Genomic DNA, 21,145 nt, shown 5'->3' on the forward strand with positions numbered 1-21,145 from the left:
GTTCATTAGACTTCAAAACATTGCAAAAAGAAGTATTAGATACATTTAGAAAGTAAAGTTTTGTGCGTGGTTAAGGCTTTCACAAAACAGCACAATACAAATGTTACAAGAAAATCCATATAATAAAAATATATATTTATATTATTTTTATTTATTCAAAAGTTTAACCAAATGCACTGTAGCCATAACTTCACACACACACACACACACACACACACTTATAAATACGAGCACACACCTGTACACAGTCTCTCACATAAGTTCACACCTGCACACAGGACTCACCATGCGCCCGATGCCAATCGCAGCACTGCATGACTTTGTCAGGGTCCTGAAGCGCTAGACACATAATTCATGGGAGACAGCTAATAATTGCGCAAGGAAGACAGTGCTTTGAGCCAAGCAGAGGGCAGGGAAGCGCTACACAAACGTCAATGCAATGATGTTTACACATGGTTGACACTTCACCAGCGTGCATTGTATTCTATACTGTGTTCTAGCCACGGGAGCAGTGACAAGGGGAGCAGCGACAGGGGGCCAGGGGAGCAGCGACAGGGGGCACGGAGCTGAGGAGGGGGCCCCAACGAGTGGCATTCACTGACGGGTGGCACCGTCACCTCTTCTCCCTACCAGAGAGGCGCAGAGGCGGATGGGCACAAAGACCACCGCTCCTTTCACCCCTTCAACAGACACCGGCTTTGTACCAGTGGCAGGAAGGGGGTGGTGCACAAGGGTCAGGGGCACGCAGTGGCATATAGGGCAGGGTGATAAGGGGTCAGTGGCACCAGGGGACAGGGTCATACGGGGTCAGGGGCACATGGGGGCAGGGACACACGGAGGCAGGGGCACACGGGGTCAGGGACACACGGGTGAGGAACACTCACCTTATCTAGAGATGAGAACTTGAGCCAGAAACGCATCTTGGACATAGGGGAGCCCCCACGCCCTGGCACCTTGCCACGATGACCCGGGCACGGCGGAGAACCACTACTTCTAAGCTGGCAAGGATCCTTCACCATGGCACCAATCCACTCCACGAACATGAGAAGCAGGTCAGGCCCCAAGGACAGGGCCACGATCAGGGCCCCCGAAGCATAGCCACGAGCAGCGAAGACATGACAATCGCGAGCATGAAGAGCAGGGAAGCCCCGAACAGGAGAGGGAAGGGCCCCCACCAGAGAGGCCCAGGGGCGCAAACGCCAAGCAGGGTCAGAGCCCACGCAGGACAGACCAGGAGACACAGGGGCAGAGCCCCGGGAAGGCAGGGGCTCAGCTTGTTCTCTGCACTGCCCCGACCCAGCACAGCCTGCACCCGGACAGCACTGACCCCGGACAGCCACTCTGAGAGAGACCCGGCACAGCCTGTCCCCAGTCGGACAGGGACCCTGCAATCCCTGTGATCTCTGTCTGACCAGGCCCCAGCATCCCTGGACCCAGCACTGCCCGGCCCCGCCCCGCCTGCCCGGCTTCGCCACTTCCTCTAAATGCCCAGCCTGACTTACAGGAAATGATGGCTTTGGGTAAGTCAGGGAAATTACTGGCAGTCTATACAAATAATGTAACTGAATTATTCTGAGTTTAAAAAGAAAACGGTGCACATGTTTTGTCCTGCGTGTGGAGAGAGGGAGCAGAGCGTGTGCATATGTTTTAGCAGAGCGCGTGCATATGTTTTGTCCTGCATGCGGAGAGAGGGAGCAGAGCGCGTGCATATGTTTTAGCAGAGCGCGTGCATATGTTTTGTCCTGCGTGCGGAGAGAGGGAGCAGAGCATGTGCATATGTTTTGTCCTGTGTGCTGAGAGAGGGAGCAGAGCTCGTGCATATGTTTTAGCAGAGCGCGTGCATATGTTTTGTCATGTGTGCAGGGAGAGGAAGCGACCAAGCAGAGCCATACGTGTGCACATCTTGTTTAAGCCGTACGCACACATCTGCTGTGTCTTCAGCTAAGCTGTTAGACAGACGTACACGTCCACAGGTCCTGTCTTGAAAGCGTGCACATATCCTGTCCCCCTTCACCCACCAAACCGACAATAATAGGTATCGCCAGGGCGAGCAGCGCATATGCTGCGTCACTAGGCGAGACCTAAAAACTACTGGCCCATCTTGCTTCTCCCCTTCCCTGCCAAAGTCTTGGGAAAAGCCATCATCCGACAGCTCATGGTCTACCTCGAGGAAAACAACCTGCCCGACCCATCCCATTTAGGCTTCCAGCCCAACCACAGCACCAAGACCGCCCTGATCGCAGCAACGGATGACATTAGATGCCTACTCGACCTAGGAGGAAGAGCTGCTCTCATCCTACTTGACCTATCTGCAGTCTTTAAAACCGTCTCCCACCACACCCTTGCGACCTGACTCTACCATGTCGGCATCCAGGGCAACACACTCGAGGGGATCACCTCCTTCCTCTCTGGCCAAACACAGATGATGCACCTGCTACCCAGAGGATCCACCTGCCACCCTCATCCTCCGCACCCAAGGACATCATATGCAGCGTCCCCAGGGCTCCTCCCTCAGCCCCACCCTCTTCAAAACCTGCATGACGCTAGTGGCAGACATCGTCTGAACCCACTGCAAATTTCCAAAACACCATGACCGACATCACCACCTGGATGAAGACCAACTACCTGAAACTCAACTCAGACAAAATAGAGGTCATCATCTTCAGAAACAAGCCCTCCCCCTGGGACGACAGCTGGTGGCCCTGCGCCCACCTCCACCGACCACGCACACAGCCTTTGAATCATCCTGGACACCCATCTCTCCATGAAGCAACAGATCAACTCCATCTCCGCTGCCTGCTTCCACACCCTCCGCAAGATCTTCTGACGGATCCCCGCCTCAATCCGGAAAACAGTTGCCTAGGACCTCATCTCTAGCCATCTCGACTACGGCAATGCACGCTATGCTGGCACCACCAAACAGCTCCTGAACTTCCTCCGAACTATCCAGAAGTCAGCGGCAAGACACCTCCTTGACCTCTCCAGAGCAACACTCATGACCCCTCACCTCAGACCTCTCCACTGGCTTCCCGTCCAAGAAAGAGGCCTCTTCAAACTCCTCACGCGTGCCTACAAAGCCCTCCACAAATCCGGACCTGTCTACATCAACTGGCTTACATTTCGCCAACCGACCAGAGAGCTCTGATCCTTCACCCTCGCCTTGGCCCACATCCCCTGCATTTGTCGTAGCTGCTATAGAGGTCTCTTCTTCTCCTACCTCGCCGCCAAGTCCTGGGACGACCTCCACCTGCGCACCTCTCCATCTCTGAAGGACTTCAGGAAGCAACTCCAGACTTGGCTTTTCGACGACCATCGCTCTCCGACCTAGGCTCGAACTACCCGCCAGCACCTGGAGACCTCCAAGACCCACTGATTGAATGATTTTTTTTAAAACATATTTTTTATTGGCATTTTTGTTTTGGTATTCATCGAAAAGAGGAAGAAAGAACTGCAGGAATCACCATTACACATCACGTAGTGACATTGTCATGGGTCGCAGACAACAACATGTACACATTATATTCAGTTTTTCTTGTTTTATTTCTTTATCCCCTCCCCAGAGTGAAATGTTGGCATTACAAGGATATTTTCCAGTTGTTGACTCAGTGTTTGAAACAAGGCAGTTAGTGGTTCGCCTTAGTATTTCTTTAGATATAAAAATGAGAAGGATCGAGCCCCTTAGAAACTGTGTGATCTCTGATTTGAAGGCTTAACGTGAATCCATCCGTCTCACTATTTGTATGAAGCTATTTAACCTTCGCAACTCGACATGTAACTGATTGTCCCACTGAGTGATTGATATAGGGAAGCGCTACATACATTTTTCAATTCAATACAAAGTATCATATTCATTGTCTCTCTGTTGTACATGCACCTATATTTTAAAAATATTTTAAATCGTTCATACTGATAAATGTGTTTCGCTGTAAACTAATGTTGTTAGGCTGCTGCTAACAGTGTTAGCAGAGATGCCTTCCGTGAAGGGCAGATGTATTCGATAAAAATCTATATTTACCACTATGAGAACGGTAAGCAGTCATGATGGCCGCGAAGTTCTCAATGAATTATAATTCTAGTATTTTCTTTAGCTTCATTCCACATCACTCACGTGATATAGTTTCAGCTCTGGACTGCATCCAATAGGAAGCCGCCGGAGTTTCATATTGAAAACAAGCTGTCAATTTCCCGCGCGCGATGGAGTCACCAGAATCTCGCCGGCCCCGCCGGAGTTCGGGCCTGTTATTAAATGCGCCCCCGAACACTACCGAGGCGCAGGTGCTGCACGAGGCCCTGGGACGGCTGACCAGTGTCACGCGCGCCATTACCGCCAACATACAGTGCATAAACGGCAGTCTGGAACGGTGAGAGACGAGTGCGCTTGGGGCTTAGAGGTGGGATAGCCAGCCAATTTATATGAACAACCGGGCCAATAGTCTGGCTAGCCTACAAGAGCCAGAGGACCGTCAGAATTGTCGGCACTTAATTGTGCAACTAATGCCACGTAACAATACGATTCGGCCTAATATAAAATAAACTAATATTTGCTAATAATTGGGTACTCCTTCTCGTCGCCCTTAGCTAACCAAGACACACTTTGCCATATTCACAATATATGGTGCATACGTTGCAATTATAAATGGAGCAATATTGCAGTCTATTAAATCAAATACAATGGAGGTTTTTGTACAACCCCCAACATGAATTGGTGTATCCTTAATGTAGTGTGGTACATATCAATATATGGACCGTTTCAAGATGCTCCCATATGTGATGATGGGGGAAAAGGAGACTTCATGAAATTAAGTAAATGCTTAAAATCACGCAATTTGGTCAAGTAAGGAAGCCCTGTATAGCACTCCATTATGGATGTAGGTTTGCACATCATCAAAATACTAAAAAAAAAAAAAATGTATAAAGAATAAGTATGTCTGAAAATCTACCAATCGCACGATGTTGTACTTTTTCCGAAACAGCCCATAGATTCCTTACACTGTTGAATATTGTGCGTCAAAAGCAAGTGTTTCAGTTACCGTTTTCGAAGGAGAGATGGATGAGCTGGAGAGAGCAAAATGGGTTCTGCTTTCGAAACAAAACATAACCTGTCGCCACTTTCCACCTTGGCAATGTCCAGACGTGATGAGTGTAGAATGAGAATTGGTAAATGAGAATTTAAACGCCATGACTTTTCTCCTAGCCATAAGCATCAAAGTGCTGACTTTGCCTCCTATATGATGTTAATCAAAGAGTTTGCTGAGAAACCAACTAATACACTGGCGTAGCTAGGCCAGTGACGTTACCCTGCCTTTGCCTCCCACGAAACTTGTGACCACTGATTGGCGTGCCCTTAAATGACAGGGGTCACACAGGTCACAAACATAACTGGATATCGCCTTTCTTTGGAGGAAAATGAGTAGGTGTTGCTAGATACAAAATGTAATGATTAAAAAAGCGGGGACCAAGAATCCAATCCACCATTTAAAAAATTGTTATTGGTGGATTTCTTTTAGTTCTGCCATGCTAGGCCTTCACCAGGTATATGGGCAGCCAATAGTCACTCTGTAATTCTGTAATGAGTTACTGGTGTCCCAAAGCCATGGGTAAGTTGGCACTGCTTGGTGGCGCCAGGTATTCTTATTTGAGTCTTGAAACTCCAAAAGGTAGCCTGACTGAGCAGTTTAGGCTTACTGTCGGAGGTGATGAGGACTTAAAAACAGTCTTCAATGACGGAAGCGATGGGACTCAATGATTAATGTTCATCTTGACCTCTTTCTTCCAAAGAGTATGTTGTCTTTGTTTGAAACAGCAAAATGTAAACATTTAAAACTGACGATACAAATACATTGAAGCAACGATGCGCTTTGAAAGCTGCCATTCTCCAGGGCTGAAAGTTGTCTCCCTTTCTGTGACTGCATGTCAGAACTGGTGGCTAGCATTTGGGCATGATGTGTATGCAGGGTAGGAGACGGTGACTTCTTCAATTACCGCTTTTTGGGAAACTGTGGACTTGTACCTAACCATAAAGCTACCAGAAGGCGGTGGCCTACACCCAACGGCGATTTTCCAAGTTGGTGGCCACACATTTGCTATACTTAATACAAACTGTTCTACTGGGTGCTCATTCCTGAGCTGCTTGAACTGCTGGTGCACATTGCCTTAAATTTGGAAAATACCTTAATTCACCTAAATCCCTGGCTTCCTAAAAGTTGGAGAGTGGCCCTTGTTTCCACTGCACTGATAGCATCCAGAATACCGATAAAGTGTCAAAGGAGGGCTCAGTATGAATGAATGATGGAATTTGTAGAGTGCCGAAATCACACCGAAGGGGTATCTCCACGATATAGGAGCAGAGACACTGGGCCAGATGACTCATGTGCAGAATAGTTCTGTTTTAAGAAGTTTCCTGAAAAAGGAGGAGGTCTGTGCACTTTCGAAGGTGCAGAGGCAGGAGTTTCCAGTATAGTGGAGTAAGGAAGAAGGCGGCTTTACCCCCCGTACGAGACTTCGTAACATGTGGTGACAAGGAGTGATTTCACCCCTGAGCGTAGAGATCTGCTTGGCTGATATCGGATGAGTTGTTCAGTTAGATAGCTAGGACCCTTGCCATTAAGTGCTTTGTGTACAATGCAACAGATCTTAAAATTGATTCTCTGACGTATAGGGAGCCAGTGAAGTCGTCGCAGAAGAGGGAGAGAGGTTGTTATGGATGACATATTGAGAACCAGTTGGGGCGCAGTATTCTGGACCACCTGAAGTTTATTCAGTAAGGATTCATTTGCGGCTGCTAATAGCGCATTGCAATAGTCTAGAGACGACTAATCACCAGAGCCTGGATCAGAGTTTTATGTACAGTTAATGGGAGGAGATGGAACGCTCTATGCAAAAGACTGGGCATATGAAAACGGGTACCAGTGGTAGCTTCTACCTGATCCTTTATAGTGAGAGAATGGTCCAAACGGACTCCCAAGTTTTTAGCCACCGATTTGGTTACCGGGGCTGTGCCTAACTCTTGTGGCCTTAATTCGGAAGACCATAATGTTTGAGCATTACCAAAAAGCACAATCTCCGTCTTGTCGGCATTTACCTAGAGTAAATTTTCAGTCATCCAACCAGAAACCTCTTGCATACCTTCCACAAAGAGGGATTTGGTAGAGGCTGTGCTATTGTCAAATGATAAAAGAAGTTGGGTATTATCAGCGTATGAGAAGGGGGTGAACTCAGAATCTCTAATAATCTTAGCGAGAGGAGCCACAAAGACATTGAACAGAGTATGGCTAAGACAGGAGCCCTGTGGTACACCCTTCGTAAGCTCAATAGTACGAGAGTGGAACGCACCCAAGTTAATGGTTGTGTGCGCTGACTTAAGAAACTAGAAAACCATTTTTAGAGCAAGTCCACAGATCCCGATCTCCTTCAGTCTTTGAAGTAATTTATAATGGGACACCGTATCAAAGGCTGCCAACAGATCCAACAACACCAGTAGCACAGCCTGGTTGTTGTCAAAAGTGTCTGATGTAGTGTCTCACCGCTATGAGTTGATTCAGTGGTGTGAATTGGTCTAAAACCGGACAGTGATGGATCCAGGCAACTTTGCGACTATGTTCCATAAGCTTTACATTGATATCATCTTCCAAAAGTTTACTCATCAGCGGGATAAGGGAGATTGGTCGATAGACAAGTCAGATGCCGGCAGATTTGCCTTCTTACAGAACGGAAGTACCTGTGCAGCCTTCCATTCACGTGGAAGTTGGCCTTTGTTTAAAGACGACTTTATTATCGCACAGATGGACTGGGCTAGTTGTGTGGCTAGCAAAACGAAGAATTTGGCTGGCATAATGTAAATAGGAGAATCAGGTTAGTTGCTTTCTACATTCCTTCCACCACATGCACCTGGAGGGGTGGTAATAATCTCGAACAGAGTGATATTCTCCATGGGAGAAAGAGTATGTAAAGATGTAGCTTTGGAGGTGTCAGTGACTCTAGGACATTTATCATATATATATATATATATATATATATATATATATATATATATATATATATATATTTTTTTTTTTTTTTCCAAATAGTTGGCATTATTACGACATAATGTTTGGGAAGGAAGAGTATGTTGGTACAGGCAGTCGGATTAGTGAAAGATTTAAGGATTTTATATAGTTCTTTGGTATACCTGACTGACTTAGTTGGAAAGCGATGTGAGCTTTCCAAGCTTTTTTTATATTCTCATGATAAAGTGCTAGTGCATTTTTATGTTTCCTTCTCATTTAAATTGTGTGCTTGTCGCCAAGGCTTCTCCAGTTGTTTACAATTTGCCTGTACGGTAGAGGAAATAAACTTTCTGAACATAAGGATTGGTTGGAGGTACTGGATTTTATTTGCAGAGTTTTATATAGCGCTGGAAAAAAAGAGGTATCAGAGCACTTTACATGAGGATTAGCGATTTACAAAATTACGTCAGTTACAGGAGCATAGTATAGCACAGGAAAAAAACAGTGTTACATAGTAACATGAGTTACTAGAGCATAGCTTAACATATACACCTATCCTACGGGGTATAGAAGAAAGAGGGGGAAAGTAACATGGGGTTGGAATGAAGATCGGGTCAGGAAGACCGGCAAGGGGGAAAGTAATTCAGGTGAACCTAAAAGACAAAGTGAAAGTCAAACAAACTCGCTGATTCGTCGGAAGGTGGGGGAGAAAAGGAGACACGGCAGAGAGACTAAGGAAAGTCTGCCCAATGTCCGGCTGGGTAGGTGACGGCTGAGGGGATGATCCACAGCCAATCTCCTCTATAGCTACCAAGGTAGCTCCACCGGGCATCAGCCATATTGCTAGGTCTCCGCGGTGTGATCCCCACTGCAGCAACACCCATGTTCTGGACCAAGTAAAAGCGAAAAAGATTCAACGACTCATCAAAAAAGAAGACCGTCCATGACTATATAATAAACAGCGCGTGCACAATCCGGGTGCACCAACAGAGTCCTGTAACACACTAGGTATGGCCGATCAGAAACACAACCACGCCTCCCCTTCTTGCTGTAGGCAGGCTGTTTACGGTACTTCTAATTTGATGTATTGCAATCTGGAACCTTAGCTGAACCGTGGGAGAGCTACGAGGCCATCTCTGATTTCTCGAGAGGAACCTTAAGACGGTAGCTGACCGCAACCAACATCAGGCAGCTAGACCGTGCGTCTACCTTTTCTTTGGATCTTTCCAGACCCTCCCAGATTTGGGCTTCCCTTTTGGGACTCCGGCATCCACCTTGTGAGAAGGGATGTTGGCTGGATTCTGGGGCAACTTCAACTCAAGCAGCGGTCTCTTACAGGGGACCGAGGTAGCCTCTTGCGGTTTCCACTTCTCGCTGTTCAAGCGTTCACTACCCTCGTAACTGAGCGCCCCTCCTGCTGACATGGGAGTCTCGAATACCTCCGATATCAAGCGAGGCTCCTCCGTAGGGCCACTCGCATCATCTCCGCTCTCAGTTACAACCGCTTCCTCCACAACAGCCAGTGTGCCCTCGCTTGGACATCGTGCAGTGCCTTTCTAGTGATGAAAGTCCTGGATGGGGTCATGTTGTGGACATGGAGGTTCTTGAGTCATCAGACCCATTTTGGGGATTCCGTATATTGATATGTACCACACTATAGTAAGGACATAGGACCTGAAGATTGTTGATTGAGAACTACTTTACATGGGCCTTGATGGAACTCCGCTGTACCTGCTATGGTAATACACACGTTCTTTTACCTCTCCTGAGGATGCTCAAGTGTCTCTTAAATTTCTGAAAGATGGAGGTCGGGAGACATTCTCGGATTCCTTGGTTGCCCTGTCCCTTACCCTGTGTTTATGTACATCAGGGTGAAATTAGTTAGAATAACCATTGGGCACATACCTGTGGCGTTTTTGCTAGTTTTTTAATGTTATATTGAACTTGTCTGTCTGACGCTGGTCACATCCCACTACCCTCCGTTTTAGCATGACTTTGCTCCTAGAGCACTTTGAATTATCAAGCACTTATGTTTTGGTGAGGTTTCCATAAATAATAACTGTTGTGGTAATACTTAGTGTTTTCCATGTGCACTTTGTGATCTTAAATCAACCTGCGTTTCTCTTTGGTGCCGAGCATCACTGCTTTTTTTTTTACTTTAGAAAAATAGAAGATCCTATTATCACCTGGGGCATGATACAATCTTAAACAGTTGTATAGTTCTTGCATGACAAGGCACCATAATGCAAATAATACTTGGGTCTATACACAAGTCAATGCATTGACGATGACCAGGCTTCACACTGGCTCAATCAATCTCGAGGTCTATCTTTTTAAAGGTGCTAGACCTTTATGCTTAGCGTACACTATGGTATGTCTGTACTCTGTTTTAGTTTATTAGTGGACTTGGAGGTGTAGAGGACAAGGGTGTCTGAGACAGCACTCAGGTTTTGACCTTTAATAGCTGAGACCTGGCCTAAAATCATTTACAATGTCCAGAAGACCACGTTAACTGAGATTCCCAGCCCAAAAGTGGATGGTGATGCGGAGACTTGTGTCCATTCTTAGAGGGGGCACGGTACTGAAGTCTTACCCTGCTGTCCACCCGAAGAAATCCGTCTTCACGCAACTGAGGTAGGATAGGGCTAATGTAAATTGCATCTTCCTACAAATTCTGTGGTGATGTGGGTCTGGGAATAGCAAGACCCTTACCCACATGTTGTGGCATTCTTCATCATCAGGTTTTCACTTTGTTCCCTACGCCGAATGGAATACAAAATACAGAACTTGACAAGAGCAATTTTATATGTCTGTCTCGTACAGTGGAAGCGAGAGTGCCACGAGAGTGTTATACGAGTTTACATGTAAAGGAACATCCAAATAAGGATCATCATAGCCAACAGATGTCCTGATTAAGGCTGCTGACCCACAATGCAAGTAAATGATATCCGAAAAAAATGTTGGTAATCTAAGATGGCAGCGCAATAATGCCCCACATCCGTTCATCTAGCTGTAGGCACTTTTAACACATCCAGGGCATCCCTGAATAAACACAGCTGTGAGGATAGCCCTCGGCTATTTTAACCAGTACATCTCTGGCACGCTTTTGCACCAGACAAAAATACAAAAAACACACTTGCTCCTGCACTAGATGGTAGTCAACCCAGACACATGCTGTGGTCCAGGTGTGGGAAGCCCGATGATGAAACATGAAACAACATATGGGTGAAGGGCTTCTTGCTGCCATCTGTACAGAATTCGCAGGCAGGTGCAATTTACATTAGCTTTATCCTACCTCAGTAGTGTGAAGACTGATTACCTCAGGAGGACAGCAGGCTAGGGCTTCAGAACCACCCTTGTCCGGACCAACGATTAGTGTGTGTCATTGTGGTTCAGGGGAAAGATCAGTTTAGGTGCAACTTTTCTTCAGAGTTTGTGTTCCAACCAGGAAGTAATAGCAGCATTACCATCTACAATGTGGTATTTGAGGATAACAATCGTTAGGAGCCCTTCCATCTTCTGCTACGTAATCTTAGATATTGTGTGGCCCCTGACCCCCTGTCTCCAATACAACACACTTGCGCAAACGGGAGGGAAGGTACATCTAAAATGAGTTCAATACATGGTTATTCCACCATAGTGATTCATTTAGTTGCAGATGATCTTTATGTAGTTCGTATTTCTGTAATCAACTGATCGCCATAGGCTGTATATGCCTTTATGATGTTACACCTTCCACCAAGATTGTTATATATAAAAGCTCAATAAATATATAATAATAATAAAAAAACAATTGTTAGGGGCCCAAGTCTCACAAAGATGGCGAGGTTTGGAATTTTATTTGAGTGATCACCAAAGGGATATTTTTTGTAGCACCAGTAACTGGGGAAACTGGTTTCTAAGTCTTAAAGTCTTACTGCACCTTTAAATTATAATATTTCTGAAACCAAAGATCATTGGAAGAGGGTTCAGATGGCTAGAAAATCAGGACTACCAGTATTAGCCCATAGGACACACCTGAAAGGACCTGAGGAAAAACACGTGGCCCTCTGTTACTGAAAAAAAAGAGGCACTGCAGGCTCCCCAAAACGTTTGGTGGGTTCAGGAGTGGTGTAGGTTCACCGGCAGGAGGGCTACTAGTGGAAAGCCTGAGCCTCTCAAACAGTTGTCCTGTTCTAAATGTATAACCACGGCCAATTATGCTGCCATATATTACTGGGCATGCCCGCAAAGGAGGGAAGGTAAGAGGCACCAAGAAAGCCTAAAGTCCCTGACTTGGTGTCCATGTGACTATCTGCTCATTTTCTCTTTCTGACATGTTTTCCATTTCAGTAGTCTTCTTTCAAGTGATGTACATGATTTGATAAGTTGCTATTAGCAGGTTGTTAGACTCCACTGTGTAGCAGTGGTATACTCTGTGGTAATTCTTTCATAATGTAAGGCTTCCATCCACATGATCAACCCTTGACACTGATAAGGGTTGGTGCAGCTTATTATAAGTAGTGGCAGCTAGACTCTTTTCCCTGCAGTCCAATGGGGTGACTGCCTGCTGATTGTCCCTACGTACCTATGTGTAGTAGGTCTTGATTGGACCCACTGATTTTTTGTGGAGTGCATCAGAATGCTTCAGTACATTATGGCCTGTGTTTGGTTTGGGGTCCCCCTGGATTTGTAATGCTTGAGGTTTTAGGGTGCTCCATACGTTTTAGTGGTAGCCAATGCTACTATTTCCACTTCTCTCCACTGTTTCCCATTTCTGTTGCCTCTCGCCTACTAGTAAAAACAGTTGTAAAGCTAAGTTAATGCCTGGTTTTGAATTGGCATCCCCTGAATGGAGCAGAAAGGATCTTTTGTGATCACTGGACCAGGATCAAACCAGTTCCAGCAGGTCAGCCGACTGCCTGAATGGTGTAACAACTGAACAGTGTGTGGCACGCACACCTTACTCAAAGAGATGGGATTCTTGCCCACTATCCTGCTCTGTTGCAGAGTTAAGAGCCAAGTAGTGGCACCTGATTTGGCACAGGTTGTCTGTATTTGTTCCATCCTTTCCCTTAATCTCCCTCCTTCCTCTGTTCCTTCTCATCTCTATGTAACACCTGAATGGGTGATGGAGGTGGGGGATCTGACCTGTGGTTGAAGAGAAAAGCGACACCCCACTAAAAGCGCCTCGAGCACTATCTTAACAAAGGCGATAATGTACTTCGAGCCAAAGTTTGCCTTATGTGGGTCGGGGGGTTTGGGGAGGGGGCAGTGTGTTTTTAATGTGTTAAGTCAGACCCTAGAGGCTTAACATGGGCAGTGCATGTTTAGTTGTTTTTCACTTCATCTGATTTCCACGTCCGTTGCAATATGTGATTGGGTTCTCTAAAATCAAGGCCTGAAATCCCATTAAGAGAAATTGGTTGGTAAATGTGTTTTATGAGTAATCCGGTAATCATACACTTCGTTTCCGGTAGTGCAATTTCGGACATTCATCCTTCAGAGTTTGATTAAACCTCAATTCCGTTGACACAATATGCAACATGGTATTGCATTTACAGACCTCAAAGGCAGTTTATTTTGTACTGAATAAATGCACTAGGAAACCGCATTAGTTACAGCAGGAGCAGTGCAAGACTTCCTCTTACATTCGCAACCAGTACTGAATGGATTAAAGCTTTGCAGCTTTTATTATTGACAAAACAGGCCTCGTCCCATAACCTTGCATCCCCAGCTTAACAGTACAGAAGCATTGTTTCCCTGCCAAAATCATGGCTGGTTTTGCAGGACAAACCGCTTTAAGGAATTACATGCACTACTTTTTCAGCAGTGGTCTGGCTCTGCACTTTTTGTGCATGAAGAAACAAATCACAGAGCAGAGAAAGCCTTCCCCTCCCACCAAGTACCACCAACCTCCAACAACCTCAAAACAAATTAATGGTCAATAGCCTACTTACACATCACAAGTTGCCATTTCGAAACTTGAGACTTCCACCTGACAACTTTGCACCTACTTCCTTAAATTAGAGTAAAAATGCGTATCAACCTACTTAAATGCATTTTTCCTAAATATAATACAATCAGATCATGACGGTTGGTCTAAGCGTCTGCCAAATGTATCTTTCCTAATAAGCCCATCAGCAGTTGCAAACAATGGCTTCTTTCAGATAAATACATTTAATTAGTTTGTAGGTAAAAGGTAACAATAACGAAAAGCAACAAAACAATAATAAAGGTGTTTCACGCCCTCATTGCCCATCCCCCCACCTCCCATCACCCACTTCCCCTCGAAGATTAACTTGCATGACTCGCCAGAGATTCCAGTGTCGAAGATGAGCCAGAATAGTCCCATCCTTTCCACCAAATTTGTGAAAATTTAGCAGGTCATCCCTTGTCAATGTAAATAAGTTCTTCCAGTTTAGCACACCAATCCATCCCAGTATGCCATTGTTTTGGTGTTGGTGGGGATGCTTGCTTCCAGGTATGAGCAATATCTCTCCTTGCACCATAATCACTAGTCCAATCAGCGTTCAGTCCCCACAGAATCCCTCCAGCACCCCCAGCAGTGCCACTTTTGGCGAGAGTTGTATGGGAAGGCCCAGGCCGCCGCTAGGGCAAAGCCCACACAGCAGCAGTGTGGGGCAATCCGTGGGCATAGCCACGTCATGTGAAAGAAATTGTCTTCTTGGGAGTGGCATCGAGTGCAGATAATATCAGTGAGGATCAGCGCGCAACACAGCCTCTGGTAGGGGTGGGGTCATATAGGTGTGGTGGAGATAATGTAATTTAATTAATCTGAGTCGGGAGGATATCACTAGCTCTCGGAGCCATACAAGCTTCACTCCACTCCACTCCACCTCATTTAATTCGCCAACCCTGTCCTCCCACTTCTGACTTAGCCGGTCCAGCGATTTGGTTGCGTTACCCACCAGGGCACAATATTGTTGGGAGGTACCACCCTTGCTCAACATTCCCAGTAGCAATCTGGCTGCAAGAGGATTGAAGTCTGGGAGATCATACAGATCCTCGCTGTTAGGGAAAGAGCATGCCGTATTTTCAAGTATCGATGAACTAAGTGGTAGCGAGAGAAAACTGCATCTGTAGCTCAGCGAAAGAATACATATTGGACACGTGCCAAACGTTGGCCAGTGTGGTGATACTGATCAGGTTCCAAAGAGCAAATCCTTCTAGCTGTGATAATTGTGTTAGCCAGCGACCTTTCCACAAGAGGGTCGGCCTCGTCAAGACGCCTGTTCCAACCTGTAAAGCGAAGAGCCGATCTCCATATCAAGATCACCCTGGTTACATCTGCAAGTGATAGGGGATGCGGACACCCCTACATTTAGTGCATCACAACATTTAGACCCATTTCACTGAATTCCAACTAGTAAGCTGGGTTGTTCCATCTCACGTCAACCAGTCATTTTTAATCAGGAGATGGGAGGCCCTGTAATAAAGAAGGATGTCCACTGCTCTAATCCCGCCTTCATAGACCAAACAGCAGCATGTATCATGGGCTATATGGGAGGGCCCATGCCAGAGGAAAGAGCAAAGCATTGATGTCACTTCTGCGAACCATGTGTTCGGGATATAAAGTGGAAAATGTTGTAATATGTAGAGGAAGCGAGGTAAGTTCATCATTGTTATCAGTGCTACTCTACCAATGAGATTCAACAGGATGTCCCATAATGTATTCAGATTGGCCTAAGTACTGCGCAAGAGGGGTGTCCGGTTAAGGGTGCGGGTGAATTCCGGCACTGTCGCCACATGCACTCCGAGGTGCTTGAAGCTAAGCTGGATGCCCCCTTAAAAAGAGCGAGGAGTTTGAGTGCCCAAGACCGCTGGATTCGCGAGGTAAAGCAGAACGTCATCTGCATATAGTGGGATTTTGTCTTTGAAGGTAGACATCCAGGGCCAACCCTCGAGCTGTGCATTGCCTCGGATCAACCTCGCCAGGGGATCAGTGGCCAGGGTGAAAAGCAATGGGGAAAGGGGACACCCCTGATGAGTCTCCCGTTCATTTGGTTATGCATCGGATAATGCACCGTTGACTCAGAACTGGGCCGTTGGGTGTGAGTAAAGCACCAACACCATCGCACGAAAGCAGGGTCCAAAACCCATACGGTGTATCACTGCCACCAGATAATCCCAGTCAATGGTGTTCAACGCTTTTTAAAAACAGACACAAAACAGCACAAGGTCACCTGACAGTTGCTCCATGTGAGCAAAGGCACATTGCAGGTGCCGTATGCAATTCCAGGTATACTGCGATTTGGCATAAAGCCACACTGGTTGGGATGAATTAAGGAGGTAAGAACAGGTGAAGCCTGGATGCCAGGATCATGGCATATATTTTAATATCTGTGTTAAGGAGATGGGGCAATAGGAGCCAAGTTCGAGGTAAGATAGATTGGCCTTAGGAATCAGAACAATAGTCGCAAGGTCCAGGTCTCTAGGACAGCCTCCTTATAGAGCTGCAGAAGATATGCGACCAGAGTATCCTGAAATTTGAAGTAATACTTCAAGGGCAAACTGTCTGGGCCAGGGGGTCCTCCCAGACTTCAGGTCTCTGATAGCAGCGAGTATTTCATAGTCCGTGATTGGTTCTTCTAGAGCTTTACGTTGGGTTGGAGTCAGGAAGGGAATAGGGATATCATTAAGAACTGGTTGAGTGTCCTCTACAGGGGGCGCAAGTTACGAGCATTGAGCTGCCTATAATAGGCTGTAAACGCCTCCACGATCTCAGGGGCTGTAGTAACTACAGATCCCGAGTTGTCTGCAATCTCTGGGATAAAACGCGACGCAATATCACAAGTTATCAGATGATTCGAGAGTGCACCATTTTTGTTGCTGTGTTTATAAAGCCGATGGGTGGTTGCCCTCCAACAACAGTGTGCTTCACATAGGAGTGGTTGCCGCAGCATGATTCCATGTCTAGTTGTCGGGTGAGCATCTCAGTGGGGTTATGGGTCACCCTCGACTCGTCAAGTATGCGGGTCTCTAGGTCCGTAATATCCTATTGCCAGTCTCTCTCCTCTCGCTTGAGATAGCTCCTCACTCGTGCTCAGATCGTGGGTTTACTGGCCGCCCATAATGTACCAGGTCTTTGTACAGACTCAGTATTGGTGTCAAAGTAATAGGTGAGCTCATCAGGTGTCACATTGGGTGAGTAGAGGAGGTATAATTACCTAGTCGAAGGAGCTGCGGAGAGTGGTCGGAAGTACCTCAAGGAAGCATCAACATTCCCACCGTAGCGGATATGTCTGTTGCTGACAAAAAACATAATTGATTCAGGACATTGTCTTAGCGGAGGCCGATAAGTAGGAGTATGCCCTCTCGCAAGGATTCCATGCCCTCCACCTGACGCAGAGGCCCAATGAGGGCGACCAGTCGTTGAAAGAGAGGGTTCATGTCTGTCGGTCTTGAGAAATCGAGCCAGATATATTAAGGAGTAGATCGATCACCGCATTGAAGTCACCTCCCCCCCCCCCCTATGATCAGTGAGCCACTGGGTAGGTCCTACACAATCCGAGTCAGGTCATAGAGAGTGTGTGTAAGTGTAAAGGGGTGTCTGGTCTGGTGGGAGGGTCTCCCCCAGTGGGTTTCCGCTGAGGGTCGGGTGCCAGGGTTGTAAATCTGTCTAGTTTGGGTTGGGAACTTGAGATGGGAGATTTGTCGTTTCCCATCTTAGTCTCCTCAGATTCACAGTGGTTCCTGGGTTGACATAGGACCACCGGTGAGTAGTAGTGTTTGACTATCACGACCCAGTCCAGAGTAAAGACAGCTTGGAATTCAGAAGTAGATCTTCCCTCACGTTGGGGGAGCAAGAGCAGTTGGGGAAGGAAGGCAGCAGGTGGCAGGTGAAGTGCTCCCATTTGTTGAAGAAGTGACTGTTTTGAAGAGGAGGCCTGCACACCCCAAGCACCCTGGTGAGGCAGAGGTGGTCAAGGCAGCTAGCACACAAGGGGGTCTAGAACTGCACACCCAAGGGAACAGCAGTTACACCTTTGTGAGGCAAATGTGGGATAACAGAGTTCCACAAGGGTGCATCCATAAATCAAGGCACAATATTGAGGGTCCCTAGTATTTAGTGTTTCGAAGCCCCCCACTCAGGTAGCCTGCAAACAACGGCTGCATCAACACTCAGGCTGTCCCCTCTCATGATTCCTGGCTCACCGGCCGGACTCAGGTGGGCGCCCGTGCCCCCTCTAGAATGCACCACAGGGCTCTCAGGAAGGATCCTCATAAACAGTGAGGGACAGGCAGCTCGCCTCCTTGCCATCGCGCAGGTTGCGCCCCCCCTTAATACCGCTATGCCGCAGTTAATGAAGATGAGCAGGCTGTGCCTTCAGCACTCCGGGAGCTCGCCACACAGCCCAGTCCGCACCGCTGCGTGGTCCAGTCGCCACCAGACAGCTAAAACCAGTGCGCGTTCCAGTAGTCGGAAGCTGGTAGCTCAACAGTGCTGCCACCACAGAGGCAGGTCCACAAGATGGATCTGCTGTTGATGGGGCACTGCTTCGCAGAGTATGGCGTTTTACAACCTAAGAGCAACCTCCATCTTGGTGTAGTACAGGTGCGGCCCAATCATATCTATTCTTATCCTATCCTATTCAATCCAGAGGAGGTAAAGGGCAGAGCAAAGCGGATTCCCTTGTGTAGGGGTCTTAATGAGGTGAGATCTTGGCTTTAGGTAACCCAGAGTTTTAGGATGGGTAAGGATTGTGGAGGAGGGCTCGGGAGCGGTGCTAAAATGCGTCCTCCATCTTGGCTACATCGGCCACGGCCCAACAATGGCTTTTTTGTTATTCACTTAGTGCTGATATCTGCAACACCCCCGCTTAGCAGTAAATAGTCACGCTGCGCAAAATAATACAGTCCACACCAGGACTCGAAAAATCCAAAAAATGGTACTAGTCCTGCAGGACTAGTACCTTAAAAAATGTCCTCGACCTAACTGCAGTCTACTTAACCTCCTTCTCTGAAAGCGGAGCAAATGTGACAAGATAACAAGATTTAAAGGCATCTTTATTGCTCATTAACTTTGTGAGCAATAAAAATGCCTTTAAATCTTGTTATCTTGTCACATTTGCTCAGTTTTCACATACAGAGGACAAACGTTAGTTTGTTTTCCTACTCGCCAGAAAGGGCGAGTAGGACCTAAAAACAGCTCGACCTTGTTAAATTTAGCTCGACTATGCGAGTGGTCTAGTGGAATTTTCGAGCCCTGCACACAAGTTTTAGTTGGGAAAAGTTTGCTGCAGGTTTAATACATACAAGGAGTATGCCAACTTGGTGGCTTAACTTGTGGTCGGTCCAAGGGCGGGCAGCGTGACTCACCTAAGCTGCCCTGCCCACCTGATGAGCCAATTGCACTGTGGCCAATCCAATTGGTGCTACCATTTTGTGGTGGTTATACCCCTTACATATCATGGACCACCAGTCCATGTCTTTTACTCACGCCTTTTTAGGGGCGGAGCGTAACCAGGCAAGCCCCTGGTTGCTCAGGCTTACAACCGCCCGAGGGACTAGCAGGGCGCCCATCGTTCTCCACCAGGGTCCTGCCGTAAAGACTCCTAAGATTGTGCCATAATGCACCCTTATTGTGCTCCTGAAAGGGTACCTCTCGTACCTATTCGCCTCAGGATCGCCCTGTAACTCCGGCACAGCCTTGGATGTGGCCGCCGTCCTATCCAGGGCCCCCACCCTACCATGGCAGGCTTCATAACCTCCTGCAACGTGTGATTACCAGTCCTTCTAGCTGTACACTTACTTCTACATCTGAAGGTTCCCAGTCCTTCTTGCTGGACAATTCCCATCCACCTCGGCAGGTGTACCCTGTCCCTATTGGGGAAATCTAGTGGCGTATCAACTCTAGAGACCACACCTTATAAACCAAGCACATCTTATTTTCTTAGATTTTGAATTAAAATTGGATCAAGCCCTCCTGCTTGGTGGGCTTGTGCATGGATTATTTACCCCATCATAGGCACGTTTGCTTGCCTCCACTTTAATTGGGGACTACTGTTCTGTTTTTACCACAGCTTTCTTTACCTATCCGTAGGCGTGATCGATGGCCTGCTCAGAATTGAAACAATTGCTTTCTATTTTAACCGCAGTTCAGGGTGAAATCCCTATTGTGCACTGTGCCAATACGGGCCTACTTGTTAAGTGTTGCCGGGTAGTGCATTACCCATCACCTCCCAGTCACTGATTTCAGAATATGCTGGGAAACTAATTGGAGTGCATCTCCCAGGCCAACAGTGTATTTGTTAACCTTTAAAAGTGTGTGGCCAATACTGTAGGAGAGTAGGGTCTGCTTCCTATGGTTACCCCCACTTTTTGCAGTGCTTCACTGGTTTTTCGACTTTAGTATGGCTGTGGCCCTGCTAATCAGGCCCACAGCCTAGCTGTTCTCTCTCTAAATTGATACCATGTACTTTAGGTACATACCAGATTGGTTACTGAGGCACCCTTGTGAGCCCCCGTATATGGTACCTTAGGTACCCAGGGCATAGGGACCTCGGAGGCCTACCAGGGGCTGCAGCATGTATTGTGCCACCCCTGGTTAGCCTTCCAAACTGACACAACAGGTCTGTACTTACAGCCTGGGTAAGGTGCTGTAATCACCCCTTACTTAGATGTAGTATACCTATAGCTATATACATATATAGACACACATTAACCTATAAGTCACTCCTATGGCAGGCCTTGACAATCCTGGAGGCAGAGTGCTTGGTTTTGTGTGAAAGGGTGCCGTAGCATGAGCTGAGCCCCTTTGCAGCTTTCGGAACCATCTCCTTATAGCTGTTCTATGATATAGCCATACCTTATACTCTTAAGTGCATTATAATCCTCGCGGTTAATGCGAACTTTGGTTTGGCTTTATCAAAACATGTTGTGTAAGGTGTCAAACACTTTGGAATACTACACCCCCACCAGTTCTGGCGGCAGGGGTAGCATTCCACCCTTCTAGAGGGAGAAGACCTGTAGTTACTGGTAAACCTGGTTATAGTTAAATAGAGCCCCAGCATCACAAAATGAATGCTGCTGCCACAGACATGAGTCTGCCCTCCTGCTCCTGGATGAAACTCCGGCAGGGGAGGCCTGGTCAGTAGGTTTCCTGTCCTCCCCAGACAGGCTTTAGTGTATTGGGGCAGGGTGGGTTGCATTCAGTG

The 21,145-nt window shown here is 47.0% G+C and overlaps 1 long non-coding RNA gene across 1 annotated transcript in view; it reads left to right on the forward strand.

The window, feature by feature from the left end:
* The first annotated feature begins 4,163 nt into the window (after positions 1-4,163).
* The window catches only part of LOC144782839 (uncharacterized), a 58,203-nt gene continuing 41,221 nt past the window's right edge, over positions 4,164-21,145 (forward strand). Inside the window, exon 1 of the long non-coding RNA XR_013601284.1 lies at positions 4,164-4,361. This is a non-coding gene — a long non-coding RNA (uncharacterized LOC144782839). The remainder of the gene's footprint in view (positions 4,362-21,145) is intronic.

The sequence above is a fragment of the Lissotriton helveticus genome, chromosome 9, assembly GCF_964261635.1.
Source record: "Lissotriton helveticus chromosome 9, aLisHel1.1, whole genome shotgun sequence".
NCBI lineage: Eukaryota > Metazoa > Chordata > Amphibia > Caudata > Salamandridae > Lissotriton > Lissotriton helveticus.